This window comes from Eriocheir sinensis, chromosome 8 (genome assembly GCF_024679095.1).
Source record: "Eriocheir sinensis breed Jianghai 21 chromosome 8, ASM2467909v1, whole genome shotgun sequence".
Lineage (NCBI taxonomy): Eukaryota > Metazoa > Arthropoda > Malacostraca > Decapoda > Varunidae > Eriocheir > Eriocheir sinensis.
In genome coordinates, this window is record NC_066516.1 from 5,783,812 (window position 1) to 5,801,585 (window position 17,774).

The window sequence follows — 17,774 nt, forward strand, 5'->3', positions numbered from 1 at the left end:
ATTGCGATGAAACTTTGCAGGTAAGTAGGCATCTATGTTGCCTACATTTTGTACGTGCCAGAACAATGTATGTATACTTATATGTATACTTATACGTACAGGTAACTCTCGATTTACGCAAGTATTGTGTCAAAAACAATGTAAGGCTGGATTCACACGAGCCACTTTTTAGTGGTCAGTGGCCGCCACAAAATAATGGTCAAAATAGAACACACACATCTCTATGGGTTCATGCACACGGGCCACTTTTTTGTGGTCACCACAAAACAGTGGCGAGTTGTGGCGGGCGGAGCCATTTTCTGACCACGCCACTGTGGCGGCCACTGTGGCCAGCGATAGATACCGTTGTTTCAAATGGCAGCGTGCACACGACCCACTATCGGTGACCACCACCCTGCCACCCGCCGCTTTCCCTCTGTCTTGACACTTGAACACCTGAATTTTAACTGTCATAGTGATGTAAAAGTATGACCTTCACGCATAACTTGTGTTCAGGATATGATGGATATGCTCTGATATGCTTTCAGAACTAATGTTTCATTTCGTTTCACAGTTTTGCATAGTAATGGAATGTGGTAGTTTTATTTACCCGGAAGTATAAAGGGGAATATGTTAGGCAACCGCAAAGACTGCTGAATAATGTCAATAAATTACATCTAATGTGACTTAATATTCTTCATGTTCAGTCTTGTACAGGTAACTCTCGATTTACGTGAGTTTGGTTTACGCGTTTTTGAAATAATGCGGGGTCCAAAATCCAAATAATTGTTTAATTTACACGTTTTTTCACTTATACGCGATATTTTATGGAGTGGCCACCAGATGTCTCATGCAACTGGACTCACACGGCGCCGCGGCCACACAGATGAGCTCAGTTCTTCCCGCGCGCCACTTGAACAACAATACAGTACCCACGCTGCCACACTACTCAACAATAGGGTTGGGCTGGAACTGGTACTAGTACTGGTACTAACGGTACCAGCTATATGGTTCGGAACCGGTACCAGACTGCTTGGTACCGGTACCAATACCAACCAGTCGCTCATGGTGTCCCTCATTTCTTCCTCACACGAGTGAGGCTGAGACTGAGTGCCTGAGTAGATATCTCGGCGATATGGATACTCTCTCTCTCTCTCTCTCTCTCTCTCTCTCTCTCTCCCCGCCACTTGAACAACAATATAGTACCCACGCTGCCACGCTACTCAACATTTATAGGGGTGGGCAGGTACCGGTACCAGTACCGGTACTAACGGTTCCAGCTATACAGTATGGTACCGGTGCCAGACTGCTCGGTACCAGTACCAATACTAGCCAGTCGCTTGTGGTGTCCCTCATTTCTTCCTCACACGAGTGAGGCTGAGACTGAGTGGATATCTCGGCGATATGGATATTCTCTCTCTCTCTCCACTGAATGAAGTGAATATTTATTTTTGAATACAAACCTACCTCTTGTTTGATTTACATTGTTTTTGATTTACGCAACCTCTTCAAGGACACAATACTCGCGTAAATCGAGTTACCTGTATTAAGATTACTGCAAGTCTCTCTTCTGCTGGGACACACTTCCTCGTGTTGATGTCCTGCCGTGTTATACGTGAACCAATTATTGTCATAAGATGATCAAACCTATCCTGTGACCTCCTGAAGTAGTAAAAAATATATATATATATATATATATATATATATATATATATATATATATATATATATATATATATATATATATATATATATATAAATATAAATATATATATATTGCGTTCTTTTAGCTCTGTAAATAATGTGTGGAATGCTACACGCAGTTGTCTGTTGCTCAGTATGGGGTGAACCCAGTACTTTCTTTTGCGCTTTTTGCCAAGAGAGCACAGACAGCTGCTACCTCTATGAGATCCATAACCCCACGTATTGACCTCATTAGTGGCTGTGTGCAGAGTGCACCTACTCACCATTTTTCGTGGCGACCATTTTTTTGTGGCGGCCACTGACCACTCAAAAGTGTCTCGTGTGAACCCAGCCTTAATCAAACAAGAGGCAGGTTTGTACCTTTATTGCCTACTGTATCACTGACTCCTCTCCCTCTTGTGGTTCCTTCTCTGGCTGCCCTTCCCCTCGTGGTAGCAAAGCAGCGAGGGTGTTGTTGTTGTTATTGAGTAGCATGGCAGCGTGGGTACTGTATTGTTGTTCAGGTGGCGCGTGGGAAGAACTGAGCTCAGCTATGTGGCCGCGGCGCCGTGTGAGTCCAGTTGCGTGAGACATCTGGTGGCCACTCCATAAAATATCGGGTATAAGTGAAAAAAACGTGTAAATTAAACATTTATTTGGATTTTGGACCCCGCATTATTTCAAAAACGTGTAAACCAAACTCGCGTAAATCGAGAGTTACCTGTATACATGTGCGTATATGTGTAGCAACACTTGAAATTACACAGCACCATTAATACATAACCAATCACTTTCATTTTTTTGCTGTGAATAGTCTTTAGGTATGCCTTGAGTCCTATGGAAAATATTCTGAAAGTTTCTCATATAGAAAGGCATAATGGTATTTCTTTTATTATGTTCGTCGAACATCGCGTAAAATCGTGTTTTTTGTCACTGTTTTCTCTTAATACTCCTATCTCCTTTATCCTATCAACAATATCTAATCATAGGTCCCTAGCTACTTATACGATTAACATTCCCTGAACTTTTCACGTAAATCTGATTGATTTTAGATTTTCTGCAATTAAAAAAAAAGATAAAATTTAACCTTTAACTCGGTCCATTTAAACCCGCGCCAGACATTTAAAATATGCACTACGAGGAAAACATTGCTCGGGGATTACTTCTAGATGGTATAAGAATGTTTTTAACCCAGTTTTGCAAAATGCTATATTTTGACCCCCCCCCCCCCCCCCCCAGATGTGGCGTACCCCCTTAACCCCTTCGTTACCAGGACTCACTCTCACTCCTGCGCTAACCCCCACCCGCTGAACCAGATTTTTCTATCTATGCAACTTGAAAATAGGGGTGTTTGTCATTCAAGATTACATGCAGCCATGTCTGACTCATCAACCCCGCTCTCCTCGCTGCTGCTCACATCAGGATCATTTTCAATCACAGGCAAGAGACGCCATAGTTGAGATAGCCTCGGGCAGTAACGTGAGTGTGACACACGGGGGCTACACGAGTACTGAGAGCGAAAGGGGCTGGTATTTGGACACCTCTCCTCCCAAAATTGACCTCTCTTTCAGCCACCTCTTTGGATTCTTTTCAGGAGCAGCGGGCTTTTTTTTATTATTGTTTCCTTTGTTTGTGTGCCCTTGAGCTGTCTCCTTTGTTGTAATAAAAAAAAAAGACTGCTGCTCAAGGCCACATGGCTTAGGTGCCAACACCATTTTTTTTTTCCAACATAGTATATTCTATATGATACAGACGAAGGTATGTATATAGAAACATGAAAAAAAGTTAAAATAGCCAAAATAAACAAATGAATGTAGTTGTCACTTATTAGTGCCTCTTTGGAGTGCCATATGGAATGGCATGACATCATTGCATGGATGCCATAGGCCACAATATGAGGGCTTGCCTATACATGCCGAACCGAGTTTTGGTAAGGCTCCATATACCCTGAACTTATGATGTTGTACGCATGTACAACATCGGTTCCTCAGCCAAACTTTAGTTATGTTGTACGCATATACAACAATTCGGAAATCCGGTAACGAAGGGGCTAAAGTTTTGCACACTCTTCGCCAATACTACATCCTTACTTAGTCTGTTCCAAACCTCTATATTTCTTTGTGGGAAGCTATATTTCTTTGTCTCTCAAGCATCTTTCCTTCCTCAATTATTTAATGTGTCCTCTTGTGTGTGCGTGTGTTTGTGTGTGTGTGTTGTCTTTCCTTCCTTCCTTTTTTTTTTTTTTTTTTTTTTTTTTTTTTTTTTTTTTTTTCGTTGCGGCCTATTGCGCCAGTAGGCTTCTTCCCGGTGGGGCGCCTGATTGTCGGCCCAAGGCTTCTTCCCGGTGGGGCCCAGCCCGTTCTGGTGCAGGCAAGTGTTTATAGTGGCGCTATCTTGCATTGGCTCATGCTGCCCTCCCGGAGCTCATCTTTAATCCTAGAATCTAGAGTCCGGGCTGATAGGTGGTCTTCTGGACAGCATGTGGGTAGTTTTAAGCCACTCGGCGGCGGCTGAAATAGCCCAGCTTGGTGGCACCGGGCGGGGATTGAACTCACGTCCTCCTGAATGCGGCGCCGTCACTCTGTCGACTCAGCCACCGCCTTCCAGTTTCTGTTCCATATATATAAAATTCTCTCCTTCCTACCTCTCCCTTTTTTGTTTGTCCTTCCTTCCTTCCTGTTTCTTTTCCTTATACAGGTAACTCTCGATTTACGCGAGTATTGTGTCCTTGAAGAGGTCGCGTAAATCAAAAACAATATAAATCAAACAAGAGGTAGCTTTCAATCGAAAAATAAATATTCACTTCATTCAGTGGAGAGAGAGAGAGAGAGAGAGAGAGAGAGAGAGAGAGAGAGAGAATATCCATATCACCGAGATATCCACTCAGGCACTTGTGAGGAAGAAATGAGGGACACCATGAGCGACTGGCTAGCATTGGTACCAGTACCGAAGTCTGGTACCGGTACCGTACTGTATAGCTGGTGCCGTTAGAACCGGTACTGGTACCGATACCTGCTCACCCCCCATTGTTGAGTAGCGTGGCAGCGTGGGTACTGTATTGTTGTTCGAGTGGCGCGCGGGAAGAACTGAGCTCAGCTGTGTGGCTGCGGCGCCGTGTGAGTCCAGTTGCGTGAGACATCTGGTGGCCACTCCATAAAATATCGCGTATAAGTGAAAAAACGTGTAAATTAAACATTTATTTGGATTTTGGACCCAGCATTATTTCAAAAACGCGTAAACCAAAATCGCGTAAATCGAGAGTTACCTGTATCAGATTCTTTCCTTCTTCTCTCTCTCCTTCTTTTGTTTAGTTTGTTCCCTTCTTCCTTTCTCTCTCTCAGTACTTCTCTCTTTCTTCCTCTTTCCTTTCTCCTGTCTCTTTCTACTTATTTCTTCCTTCCTCTTTTTCAATCTGTACCTCACTCCACCTTTTCTCTCTCTCTCTTCCTGTTTATTAGTATGAGGAGGCTACAAGTGCTTTTCAATCTTTTACGAGTATTTCGAGGGTAGGAGCATGTCCCTTTTTACTCCTAGGGTTCTCATATCTCTCTAACTCTCTCCACACCTCACCTTATCCTTTCACCTTCTATCTGTGTCTCTCTGTCTTCCTCTCCCTTTTCATCCACACCACCTAACAACACCCCCTTCTCTCCATGGCTCAGGTGAAGGTGATGGGCGATTGGTGGCTCATCAACCCACATACCGGCTTCTTCCCGCTGGAGGAGACCTTGGAGGCTTGGGGGCAGGAACAATCCATGGGCCTCAACAACAGAAAGTGAGTCCCTTGTGTGTGTCTTGTGGGGGGGAGGAAACTATGGCTGGCAAATGGTGATGAGGAGGAGGAGGATGGAAAAATTAACTTGGTCAAAAAAACAAAAAAAAAAGTAAATAAATAATAATGCAAGAGAGAGAGAGAGAGAGAGAGAGAGAGAGAGAGAGAGAGAGAATGTATCACAATGGACAGATATTCAGAGAGAGCGTTAGAGAGATATAAAAAGAGGAAGAGAGAGAGAAGGATGCAGAAATATAAGAAGATGGAGGAGAGGTGTAGAGAGAAGGAGAGAAATGTAGTATATCTCCTTTTTTCTCTTTTCACCTCTCTACCTCTCTCTCACCCTGATGAATGACCTCTTACCTCCCTGTGTGTGTGTGTGTGTGTGTCAGGGATTGCAATCTCTCCTTCTCTTTCTAGATCTCTCTTCACCTTTATACTACATTCTCATCTCTTCTTATTTCTCTCTGCACCTCTACTTCTCACTTCCTGATGAATGACTGACCTCCCTGTGTGTGTGTGTGTGTGTGTGTGTGTGTGTGTGTGTTAGTTGTATTTATCTAGTTGTGAAATACAGGAAAAGAGGCGTATTAGGCTCGTGCTGTTATCGTGCGTTATCTATAACCAATTCCAAAACCTTGTTCCCCCATGAAGCTTCACTTCCTTCCATAGACCAGTTTTCCCAGGACACTTCCTTACAATAGGTGCACCTAACATCACCGTAGCCGATCCAGGATTCAGTACGTTTCCTAACTAGTAGCAGGTAATGTTACACTTGTATTTCATAAACAGAAACTAACAAAAATTATGAGTAATCTTTTTCTTGAACACAACATTGAATAAACAACAGAACAATAATATGAAGATACGGATAGCACCGTTGCCAGATTGTCGTACTCAGAGCACAGTATTTACCGGTTTCTGACGCCTAATTATTGCTAAGAAACATCAGCATCTAACTCTTTTAATGATAACTATAAATAAGTTTCGTTATTGGAGCCCAGAAGACAGTTTAGGGGTAGGAAGTCAGGAAATATAATCGGCTGAGTACGACAGTCTGGTAACGTTGAGGCTGTAGCTCCGAGGACCGAGGCTTCTCCCACGCCATTTTGCAGGTGTCAGATACCATAAATAGCATATTTTTACTGCACAAAGCAGGTGATGTCACTTATTGTGACTTCGTGAGCTTTCATATTTATCTATTTGTGTATATTTCATGGCAAAACTTACATTACCCGTTTCACTTTTTACTAGTGACACGAAATGGTGCTTGTTTATCACAATAGAATTTCACTCAAACAAGTGAATCAGACCCCACAGAACTATTACCAGTGTGTGTATGAATGAATATAAAGATAAGTACGTACTTTGATTTAACTCCAGGATGTCTCGTGGATCATTAATAAATAAAAACAAAACATCTGGATAGGCTACTCTTTAGCCCGCTACCGGCTATGGCTGCCAAAAAAGTCCCTCCGCCAAGTTTGTACCCCTCATTTGGTGATTGTTAGGTATGCCTATTAAAATCCCCCATTATCAGAATCTTATCTTTCTCCTCCAGCAATCTCCTTAGGCAGTCCAATGTATCTTCCAGCTTCTTCTTGTACAATTCTTCTGTCCATGAATTTGTTTTTGGAGGGACATACACCACTACGATATTTCTGCATCCTCCCCTTTGCAGTCTTATTCCCACACTCAAGACCTCCGCTTCCCCTTCGCCATAGGTGACACCCTCCACTGTCCATTCTTTTTTCAACAATAGCGTCACTCCTCCTCCTTGTTTATTTTCTCTATTTCTCATCCATACATTATATTTACCATCCCCTTAGTTAAATGCATCTATACTATCAGTCAATTTGGTTTCCGTAATCCCCATAACATCTGTTTTTTCCTTACTCAGGTAATCTCTTATTTCTAACATTGATGATATTAACCTGTTCACATTAGTGTATGCCACCTTCAAGCTGTCTCCTCTTCCCATGTGTACCACTTCCTTAGTTCCATGTCTATCACTCCAGAAAAACTTTTTTTCCTCTTCTGATCTTACTTCATTCTTTTTCATTGGCTTGATTCTTCAATTCTCCTTCTCTTTCTCCACACTTCTGTCCTTTATACTACATTCTGACTCTTCTTATTTCTCTTCTGCAGCCTCTGAGACCTAAATCTAAGTTTTACTGGTCTTGGGCTCCTCTTCAGTGTGTGTGTGTGTGTGTGTGTGTGTGTGTGTGTGTGTGTGTGTGTCTGGTTGCAAAAAAGAGGCTCTCCTTGCTGTTTCTAAATCGTGCGGTATCTATAACCAATTCCAAAACCTTGTTCCCCCATGAAGCTTCACTTCCTTCCATAGACCAGTTTTCCCAGGACACTTCCTTACAATAGGTGCACCTAACATCACCGTAGCCGATCCAGGATTCAGTACGTTTCCTAACTAGTAGCAGGTAATGTTACACTTGTATTTCATAAACAGAAACTAACAAAAATTATGAGTAATCTTTTTCTTGAACACAACATTGAATAAACAACAGAACAATAATATGAAGATACGGATAGCACCGTTGCCAGATTGTCGTACTCAGAGCACAGTATTTACCGGTTTCTGACGCCTAACTATTGCTAAGAAACATCAGCATCTAACTCTTTTAATGATAACTATAAATAAGTTTCGTTATTGGAGCCCAGAAGACAGTTTAGGGGTAGGAAGTCAGGAAATATAATCGGCTGAGTACGACAATCTGGCAACGTTGAGGCTGTAGCTCCGAGGACCGAGGCTTCTCCCACGCCATTTTGCAGGTGTCAGATACCATAAATAGCATATTTTTACTGCGCAAAGCAGGTGATGTCACTTATTGTGACTTCGTGAGCTTTCATATTTATCTATTTGTGTATATTTCATGGCAAAACTTACATTACCCGTTTCACTTTTTACTAGTGACACGAAATGGTGCCTGTTTATCACAATAGAATTTCACTCAAACAAGTGAATCAGACCCCACAGAACTATTACCAGTGTGTGTATGAATGAATATAAAGATAAGTACGTACTTTGATTTAACTCCAGGATGTCTCGTGGATCATTAATAAATAAAAACAAAACATCTGGATAGGCTACTCTTTAGCCCGCTACCGGCTATGGCTGCCAAAAAAGTCCCTCCGCCAAGTTTGTACCCCTCATTTGGTGATTGTTAGGTATGCCTATTAAAATCCCCCGTTATCAGAATCTTATCCTTCACCTCCAGCAATCTCCTTAGGCAGTCCAATGTATCTTCCAGCTTCTTCTTGTACAATTCTTCTGTCCATGAATTTGTTTTTGGAGGGACATACACCACTACGATATTTCTGCATCCTCCCCTTTGCAGTCTTATTCCCACACTCAAGACCTCCGCTTCCCCTTCGCCATAGGTGACACCCTCCACTGTCCATTCTTTTTTCAACAATAGCGTCACTCCTCCTCCTTGTTTATTTTCTCTATTTCTCATCCATACATTATATTTACCATCCCCTTAGTTAAATGCATCTATACTATCAGTCAATTTGGTTTCCGTAATCCCCATAACATCTGTTTTTTCCTTACTCAGGTAATCTCCTATTTCTAACATTGATGATATTAACCTGTTCACATTAGTGTATGCCACCTTCAAGCTGTCTCCTCTTCCCATCTGTACCACTTCCTTAGTTCCATGTCTATCACTCCAGAAAAACTTTTTTTCCTCTTCTGATCTTACTTCATTCTTTTCGTTGGCTTGATTCTTCAATTCCCTTATCGTGTTCCTTTCCTCCACACTTCTGTCCTTTTTCTTGCTAACTTCCATGACTTTCCCACCACTTCTTCTGCAGCCGCTTGAGACCTAAATCTAAGTTTTACTGGTCTTTGGGCTCCTTCTTCAGTGTGTGTGTGTGTATGTGTGTGTGTGTGTGTGTGTGTGTGTGTGTGTGTCGGGGATTGCAAGCTCTCCTTCTCTTTCTAAATCTCTTCATCTTTCCACTACATTCTCATCTCTCCTTATTTCTCTCAGCACCTCTAGCTCTCTCTCCCTGATGAATGACCTCTGACCTTCCTTTGTGTCCGTGTGCCAGGAAGTGCGTGACCTGTGGGAAGTACAAGCCTCACACCGACAGGACGGGCTTCTGGCACCTCCCCAACTACCTCTTCATGAACGTCCATCGCTTCATAGTCAACTACAACGACAGAATCAATGGCGGCATTCGGAATGACGCCGTGGTCGCCATACCTGAAAAGGGCCTGGACTTGGGGCCCTACGTGACGGGGCCGCTGGCGGAGGGCGAAGAGACCATGTCACGAGAGAGAGAGAGAGAGAGAGAGAGAGAGAGAGAGAGAGAGAGAGAGAGAGAGAGAGAGAGAGAGAGAGAGAGAGAGAGAGAGAGAGAGAGAGAGAGAGAGAGAGAGAGAGAGAGAGAGAGAGAGAGAGAGAGAGAGAGAGAGAGAGAGAGAGAGAGAGAGAGAGAGAGAGAGAGAGAGAGAGAGAGAGAGAGAGAGAGAGAGAGAGAGAGAGAGAGAGAGAGAGAGAGAGAGAGAGAGAGAGAGAGAGAGAGAGAGAGAGAGAGAGAGAGAGAGAGAGAGAGAGAGAGAGAGAGAGAGAGAGAGAGAGAGAGAGAGAGAGAGAGAGAGAGAGAGAGAGAGAGAGAGAGAGAGTTAAGCCGCGGCCACACAGAAAGCGAGAAAGCTAGCGAGAGTGGCGAGGGAAGTTTCTGCGGCCACATGAAAAGCGAGGCGAGGCGAGGGTTGCCATGGCAACACGACCCCGCAGAGCTGTCGGAGCAATACACACTAGCACCTTGCTAGCACCCACCCTGTTGGTGCACACGAGGTTGATATGAAATTTTTTTATAAACAATTCCGTGCTTCACATATTTGGCGTTTTATGAAAAATCTGTATACACCATCGTATTCAGGAGGCTTTTCTCTAAGATGGAATTGTTTATTTTAGTACTCATTTTATAGCCACTGCAAATGGTAGCTATATGTAAAATGTGTTATAAACATTACGGAGTGATTATTTAACTTCAACTCATTACTATTTACTTAATCTCTGTTTTATTGAGTTTTCACAAACATATTCGAGTTCTGCAATCACTGCTGCGTTTAACGGTGTTAACCAAAATGTCCTATCTCGTGTATGAGTTGAGTTACGGCAAATAATATAGAAGCATGTCTGTGATGTCACTCCTTCTGACTGAGCAATCTTGCACGAGAAAAGCGAGAAAAGTTAATCGTCAACCCTCCTCGCTTATCAGGTCGCTTTCACGCCTTTACCTGCTTGCTGCCAGTGTGGCCACCTCCATTGGTTATTATGTATTAAAGTTTCTCGCTCTCGCCCTCTTTCTTGCTAGCAACCCTGTGTGGCCACGGCCTTAGAGAGAGAAAGAGGGGCTGAGAGAAGGAAGTAGAGATAGAAGGAGAAAAGAAGGCTGTAGAGAAATTTATAAAAATAGAGAGATGCTGGGTGGGGTGGTCATATTAAGGCAGGGGGGGGAGTTACTCTGAGGTGCTGCATATGGTGGACTGTCCTCCCAGCTGGGTTACAAATAGTAGGTCTAGATCTGGGTTACAAACAGACAGAGGTATGAAAAGAGGAAGAAAGAGAGTAATACAGAGAGACAGGAGAAAGCTGAAAGTAAATGTCAGCAAAAGTAAAGTGATGGTTTGTGAGCGAAGTAGAAGTTAGGTTGTAGATTTTGTGTGCCCATTAGAGTGGGAATTGAATGTGAAAAAGAATGCAAAATAATTTTGATTGGTGAAGAAATGGAGGAGGTCAATGAGTTTAAGTACCTTGGATCAGTTATGTGTAAGTATGGTGGCACGTAGGGAGAGATAAGAGAAAGGGGATTGCAAGGAAGAAGGGTGGTAGGGTCTTTGGGATGAATCATGAATGGCAGAAGTGTGAGCATGGAGGTAAAGAGGGATTTGAGAAATACAATAATAGTACCAACCCTCACATATGCAAGTGAAACGTGGGCCTGGAATGAAAGTCAGAGGTCAAGAGTACAGGCAGTGGAAATGAGTTATTTGAGGAGTGCTTGTGGTGTGAGTAGAATGGATGGAATGAGCAATGAAAGTGTGTATGAGCGTTTTGGAATGTGTCACGGGGGTGAAGGGAAGAAGTGTGGAGTGGTGGAAGAAGTGAAGCGACAGACTTTAAAGTGGTTTGGCCACATGGAGTGAATGGAGGAGAGTAAGATGACCAGAAGCGTGTATGTGAGTGAGATAGAGGGAGGGAATGTTAGAGGACGACCTCCTGTGAAATGGTGGTATAGGGTGCAGGAGTACATTAGGGAGAGAGGGGAAAGATCTTTGAGCAGGCAAGGAGGGAGTGTCTGGATAGAGAAAGTTGGAAACCCTTCTGCCGTGGCTATCCCCTGGCGGGAGCTCCTAGGAACAGGCGTCGATGAAATGATGAATGATGATGAGGAGGAGAGAGAAAAGATGAATAGAGGTGTTGAGAGGGTTGAGGAGCCACCTGGGTTACAAATAGCATATGCAATTCTGGGTTACAAATACAGGTGGTGATCTGGGTTACAGTGTATTTTGATCTGTGTTACAAATGTTGGGTGCTGATCTGTGTTACAAATGTTAGGTGCTGATCTGTGTTACAAATGTTAGGTGCTGATCTGTGTTACAAATAGTAGATGCTGACCCACCCATGGATGAAACCCCACTTCTCTTGATAAGGTCAGGAAGACTATGGCAAGGTTGACAGGTGGAGAGCCAGCTGGTGTCTGTAATATCAGTGTGGAGCTGCTTACTGTTTGTACATGAAAGGAGCTCTGTAGCACTCCCTCCCTCCATCTACTCTGCACTCAACTCATTAACCCGGTAGCAGCGGGGATCACGTTCCTTAATGGTCCCTCTAAGCAAGAAAAAATCACCCCTCACACAAACCATGTTATAATATATATCAAAGCATTTGTGATCAGATTATGTATCCTCTTTTTTGGGGGGTTTATATTATGGCACAAATTTGGCCTGTCGCTGCTGCATGGTAAAGCCACAAATTTGGCCCATCGCTGTTACCAGGTTAAAGGTGGCAGGTTTTTTTTTACAACAAAGGAGACAGCTTAAAGGCAACAAAAAGAGTGTAGAAAAAAAGCCTGCTACTTGCCACTCCCACAACAGACAAAAGCATAGAGGGTCCACTAAAACTGTGTGATGAATGATAGACATCTTTTCATTGATGGTGATGCAATGTAAATTTACACACTATTTTGCTTCCTCTCTCTTTCTAAATCTCTCTTCACCTCTCTACTACATTCTCATCTCTCCTTATTTCTCTCTGCACCTCTCACACCACGTCAATCTCTCCCAACCTCTCACACCATGTATATCTCTCCTCACCTCTCTCATCACTTGTATCTCTCCCAACCTCACACCACTTATATCTCTCCCAACCTCTCACACCACTTATATCTCTCCCAACCTCTCACACCACTTATATCTCTCCCCATCTCTCACACCACTTATATCTCTCCCCACCTCTCTCATCACTTATATCTCTCCCAACCTCTCACACCACTTATATCTCTCCCCATCTCTCACACCACTTATATCTCTCCCCACCTCTCTCATCACTTATATCTCTCCCCACCTCTCTCATCACTTATATCTCTCCCCAGACATCTCCTGGATAAAGTACGAGGGTGATGGGCAGTTCTACCGTTTTGATGGTGACTTTTTCCCAAGCTACCCAGAGGAATTCATGACGGTAAGCTCTCCCCCACTCCTTCCCTCTTTGGCATCCTCCAACACCACCAACAATTATATCAACTGTTCTCTGTCTCTTCACACACACACACACACACGCACACACTCACACACACACACACACACACACACACACACACACACACACACACACTTCTTCACCACCAGTTCACACAAAACCACAAACTTTTACATCCCCATACAGCCTCGTAAACACACACACAACCCTTCACCAAACCTTGACATCACCAACACACACCCATATCAATAGTACACACTCTCATAAACACACTGACAAGCCTCCCATTCTCACCCCCCACACAGCATCACGGAAACTACTTCTTCTGCTACAAGCGCCGTGGGATCGAGGACTTCACATTCCCTGCACCGGAAGGAGGCATGACCAAACCAGACACACTCGACAAACCAAATAAGAATAGCCCAGGCCCGAGCCTCTTTAGGGGACCCGATGGACTGATGATCATCGATGACATGTTCAGAATGGAGAAGCCAAACATGATCGCCAGTGACCTCGTGCTGGACGCTGGCATACTGAAGCTCAAGACTCAGGGCATCGACACCAAGAACCTGGAGTCGGTGAGGTCCCACAGGAAGGCCATGAAGGACAGGGATCTGGGTGGTGCCTCGTCCTCTTGCTTCTCGAGAGCTCCCATGAAGTGTGTGCTTGATTCTGATTCTGATGAGGAAACGGGAAAGTTCGGCGCCAAAGGGAAGGGGTACTACTCATATCGGGGCAAAGAGAAGGAGTAAGAAGAGAGGAGAAAAGAATAGAGGTGGAGAGAGAAGGAGATGAATGGTTTGGGGATGTAAGTGGAGGAGGAAAAGTAGGAATAGAGGGGAGAAGACTTGAGGTGGAGAGAGAAGGAGATGAAAGTGGAGGAGAAGTAGGAATAGAGGGGAAAAAGTAAGAGAGAAGAGAGAACAGATGAAGGGATAGAGATGGAGGAAAAGTGATAAATGATGGCCTTGTAACAGTGATAGCAGGAGAGGAAGATGAAGCACAAATAACAGAAGAAAGAAGAAGAGAGATAGAATGTTAGTTTAGAGAGATGGAGGAGGTAGCGACTGTGAAGATGAAGATGAAGTGAGAGAAATGATGATAAATTGTTGAATGAAAGAAACAAGCTGATGTGGCTGTGCAGGAGGATACAACATAGGGTGTTTTCTTCCTCTCAAAGGCTGGAAGAGGGTGAGAAAAGATTTTGCAATATAAAGAGGTGAGAAAAGGTTGTGGGATATGAAGAGAGTATGAGTAAGGATGACTTTAGTAGAGGTAGAGGTCATAGGATAAAAATCCCTTGTAGGGTGAGAGAGAGTTTTGGAATATAAAGAGAATGAGTAAGAAAGACTTTAGTAGAGGAGTAAGAGAAATTATCTAAGGTATTCTTTATATAAGCTGACAAATGAATGAGACAGTCTGGGTGTGTAGGACATATGATTTTTTGTCCTCTCAAAGCAGAAATATAAAGAATGAGAAAGTAGAGATGAGAAGGTTTTGGAGTATAAAGAATATAAGGAAGACTTTAGTTGAGGAGTAAGAGAAATTATCTAAGGTATTCTTTATATAAGCTGACAAATGAATGAAAGACAGTCTGGATGTGTAGGACATATGATTTTTTGTCCTCTCAAAGCAGAAATGAAAGTATGAATAAGAATGACTGAAGTGGATGTAGTTTTTGAAGTGGATGTAGTTTGTAAGATTTGCTTGGTGAGGATACCTAATATAAGGTGATGGAACACTGTGTTGAATAATGGGGTATTTGACTAAAGGATGGAGTAGCAGTGTATTAAGTGACTATTAAATGGAATGATGGAATGCTGTGTTATATGAAGAAGTACCATGTTTTATTGAAGATTATTTACCATGTTAGAAGACAGGAAGTTATATTTAACACTGGAATACTCTGTTAAAAGATGGAGTAGCATTGTATTAAGTGACTATATTATGTGAAAAGAGGAAATGCTATGTTACATGAAGGCATCCTATATTATATTGAGGATTATTTACCATGTTAGATGACAGAAAGCTATATTAAAATGCTGGAATACCCTGTTGGAATGTTAAGTGACAATTTGAAGAAGAGGCATAAGAGACAGCCATTTTTTCTAGTTTGCATTGGGAAAGGCACAGGATACACTTTACAGGAAGAACAAGAAACATGTAGTGAGGGAAGAGCAACTTTGTATCTGGTGTCTTCTTTTTCCTTTTCCCAGCTCAAACTAAAATAAAATCTCTCTTTCCCTTACGCCCCTTCGGCTTTGGATGCCTCATATATATTATGTCAAATGCCAAAGTTATATGACATGCTGGAATGCTGTGTTAAGTGATAGGTAAAGTTTGGGGCATATGCTATAGCTGCACCTGAAGTCCTTCTACCACTCTAACTCTGGCCCTCTCTTAATCCTTAGATGGCGGTGGAACTATATGTAGACGGTCCAAAATTCAGTCAGTCAGTTTTGTGTGCCAGAAATATAACACTTCCAGACTGCAGTAGAATCTGTATACAGACGTAGTTAAAACACCTCTTATGTGGCGTAGCTAAATTTATGCTACGGTCCTAAGGTTGGCAATGAGTATAGTATATAGACGATTCAGTTTTGGGGGAGCTATTCTTTAAATACTGTCGCTATTGAAGGGTTAAATAGAAATTGTAGTGGAAAGTATCTGTCGTAAGTGGATCTTAGGGTCAGGTTTTGGTGATTTGAAATGGGTTGAAAAGATGCTCCCCTAAAATTTCAGGCTGCCTTACACTTTCTCTCCTGTACATGCAAGATGGTCAACAAAGCCTGACCTCAAGTGTTCGTTTTGGTCTGTCTATCTATCTATCTATATCTCCAACGCCTTGCTCCCTTGTGGAAACTTCTCTCTAGGGAGTGGTCGCGGCAGAATTGTCTCCATCTCTCCCTGTTTTGGCTCTCCTTCAGCACACTCAATCCTGCTACTTCCAACTCTCTCACTTCAATATTTACTCACCCTATTGATCTATTTCACAGGTGGTCTTCCCCTGACACCACCTCCCTCAATCAATCCTTCCCTCATACACTCTTCACGAATTCATTCTCATTTGGTTTCACTGTATTATGTAGGGTTACACAGTGGCTCTGCAACAGTGCTCTGAACTTTAGTGCAATACAGTTTTACTTCAGGCATATGTGCAGCTTTAGCTTATGCACCCAACTTTACCTTCATCAGCCTTACTTACTATTTGCAAACCTCTGCACAGAAGCAAGAGACATGTGCCTCCTGTTGCCTGTTATTCAGTAACCTGTTTGGCAAGGAAGCAGCAACCCAAAGGGGAGTCTGCCATGACCCATTAGTGGAGCACAACCTGTATACTTTAAAGGATCCTACTCTGTGTTCAAATGAGCCATGGCAGTAATAAGGGCACAGCATATCCAGCTCTTTAGAATCATTAAGGGTTAGTCAGTAGATGTATTCTTGGGTAAATTTAGGATAAGGTGTGTTCTTGGGTAAATTTAGCATAAGGTGAACTTTTGTTAAACATGGCTGTATCAAGAGAGGGAGGCACACCCACCCACCACACATTCTAAACCCTAAAGATAAAATTGTACACTTAATGGGAAGCACCACAGTTGACATGCAACTAGCCCAAGCCCATGACTCGGCCTAAGCTCGCCACGGCAACCTCATACAGCCCATAGAGTGGCAAGGGTTCTACTGACGGTGAGATGTATTAGTGTGGAGGAAAGATTATTTTGTACTCCCCAGGTGGAATCTACATGTTACTGACCCAAGGATTTGTTTGCCAGAGTTTGGGGACAAATATTATTCATTTAAATAATTGACATTTATTTGTGTATAATCTTAAGACGAGAATTTTTTGTGTATGTGGCGAGTAAACTGAAAAGTACTCACTGGTATGTTAAAACCCACTAACTTAGAGCCCTGTTGTATGTCTTCAGGCTCATTAAATGACTCATTCATATCATATTTACCTGTCATGAAGTCAAGTTACAGTGAAACCATTTTAGTGAGTCCGTTGTGGCGTTGGTTCCCGCGGGTCCTTTCCTCCCCTCTGCTCTGCCACACAATCCCAACACCTATCTCTTCCTCTCATATGTTAGCTATAGGTAACATATGAGAGGGAAAAATAAGTGTTGGGACTGTGGCAGAGCAGAGGGGAGGAAAGGACCTCAACGGACTCGCTAAAATGGTTTCACTATAGTACTGGTGTTTCTGTCTGACAAACCAGAAATGTTAAGAAAATCTAGTGGTTCATCTGTGTGCCAGGATGTGGTTGTGAAATAATTAGTTCCCCAGACAGAAAACTATGGCTGCACATGTGTGTGTTTTGAGTGGAATGATGCATGCTGGCTGTTCTAAAGTCGGCCCAAGAACAAGATATATTTGTACTTACAGTTTGAGAGTAACATGGCTGGAGAAGTGAGTACAGAGCCACACAGCCATAAGCATCCAGACTAACAGTTGTGGTCCTGTTCAGCAACACACAACACACAGAATGACCTGATATGCTACATTAAGAACTACTACTGCTTGAAGCTTGCAAAATAAATGCTGACAGAAAGAGCTTAATTTTTTTTCCTTGCAACTTGAATGGGATATGAAGGATTAGGGGATAAATC

General features: G+C 42.9%; 1 long non-coding RNA gene across 1 annotated transcript; it reads left to right on the plus strand.

The window, feature by feature from the left end:
• Positions 1-12,986: 12,986 nt before the first annotated feature.
• LOC126995409 (uncharacterized) lies at positions 12,987-17,716 on the plus strand. The gene is made up of 2 exons (XR_007750303.1): positions 12,987-13,149; positions 13,473-17,716. It is a non-coding gene; the product is annotated as an uncharacterized LOC126995409 (long non-coding RNA).
• The last annotated feature ends 58 nt before the right edge of the window (positions 17,717-17,774 follow it).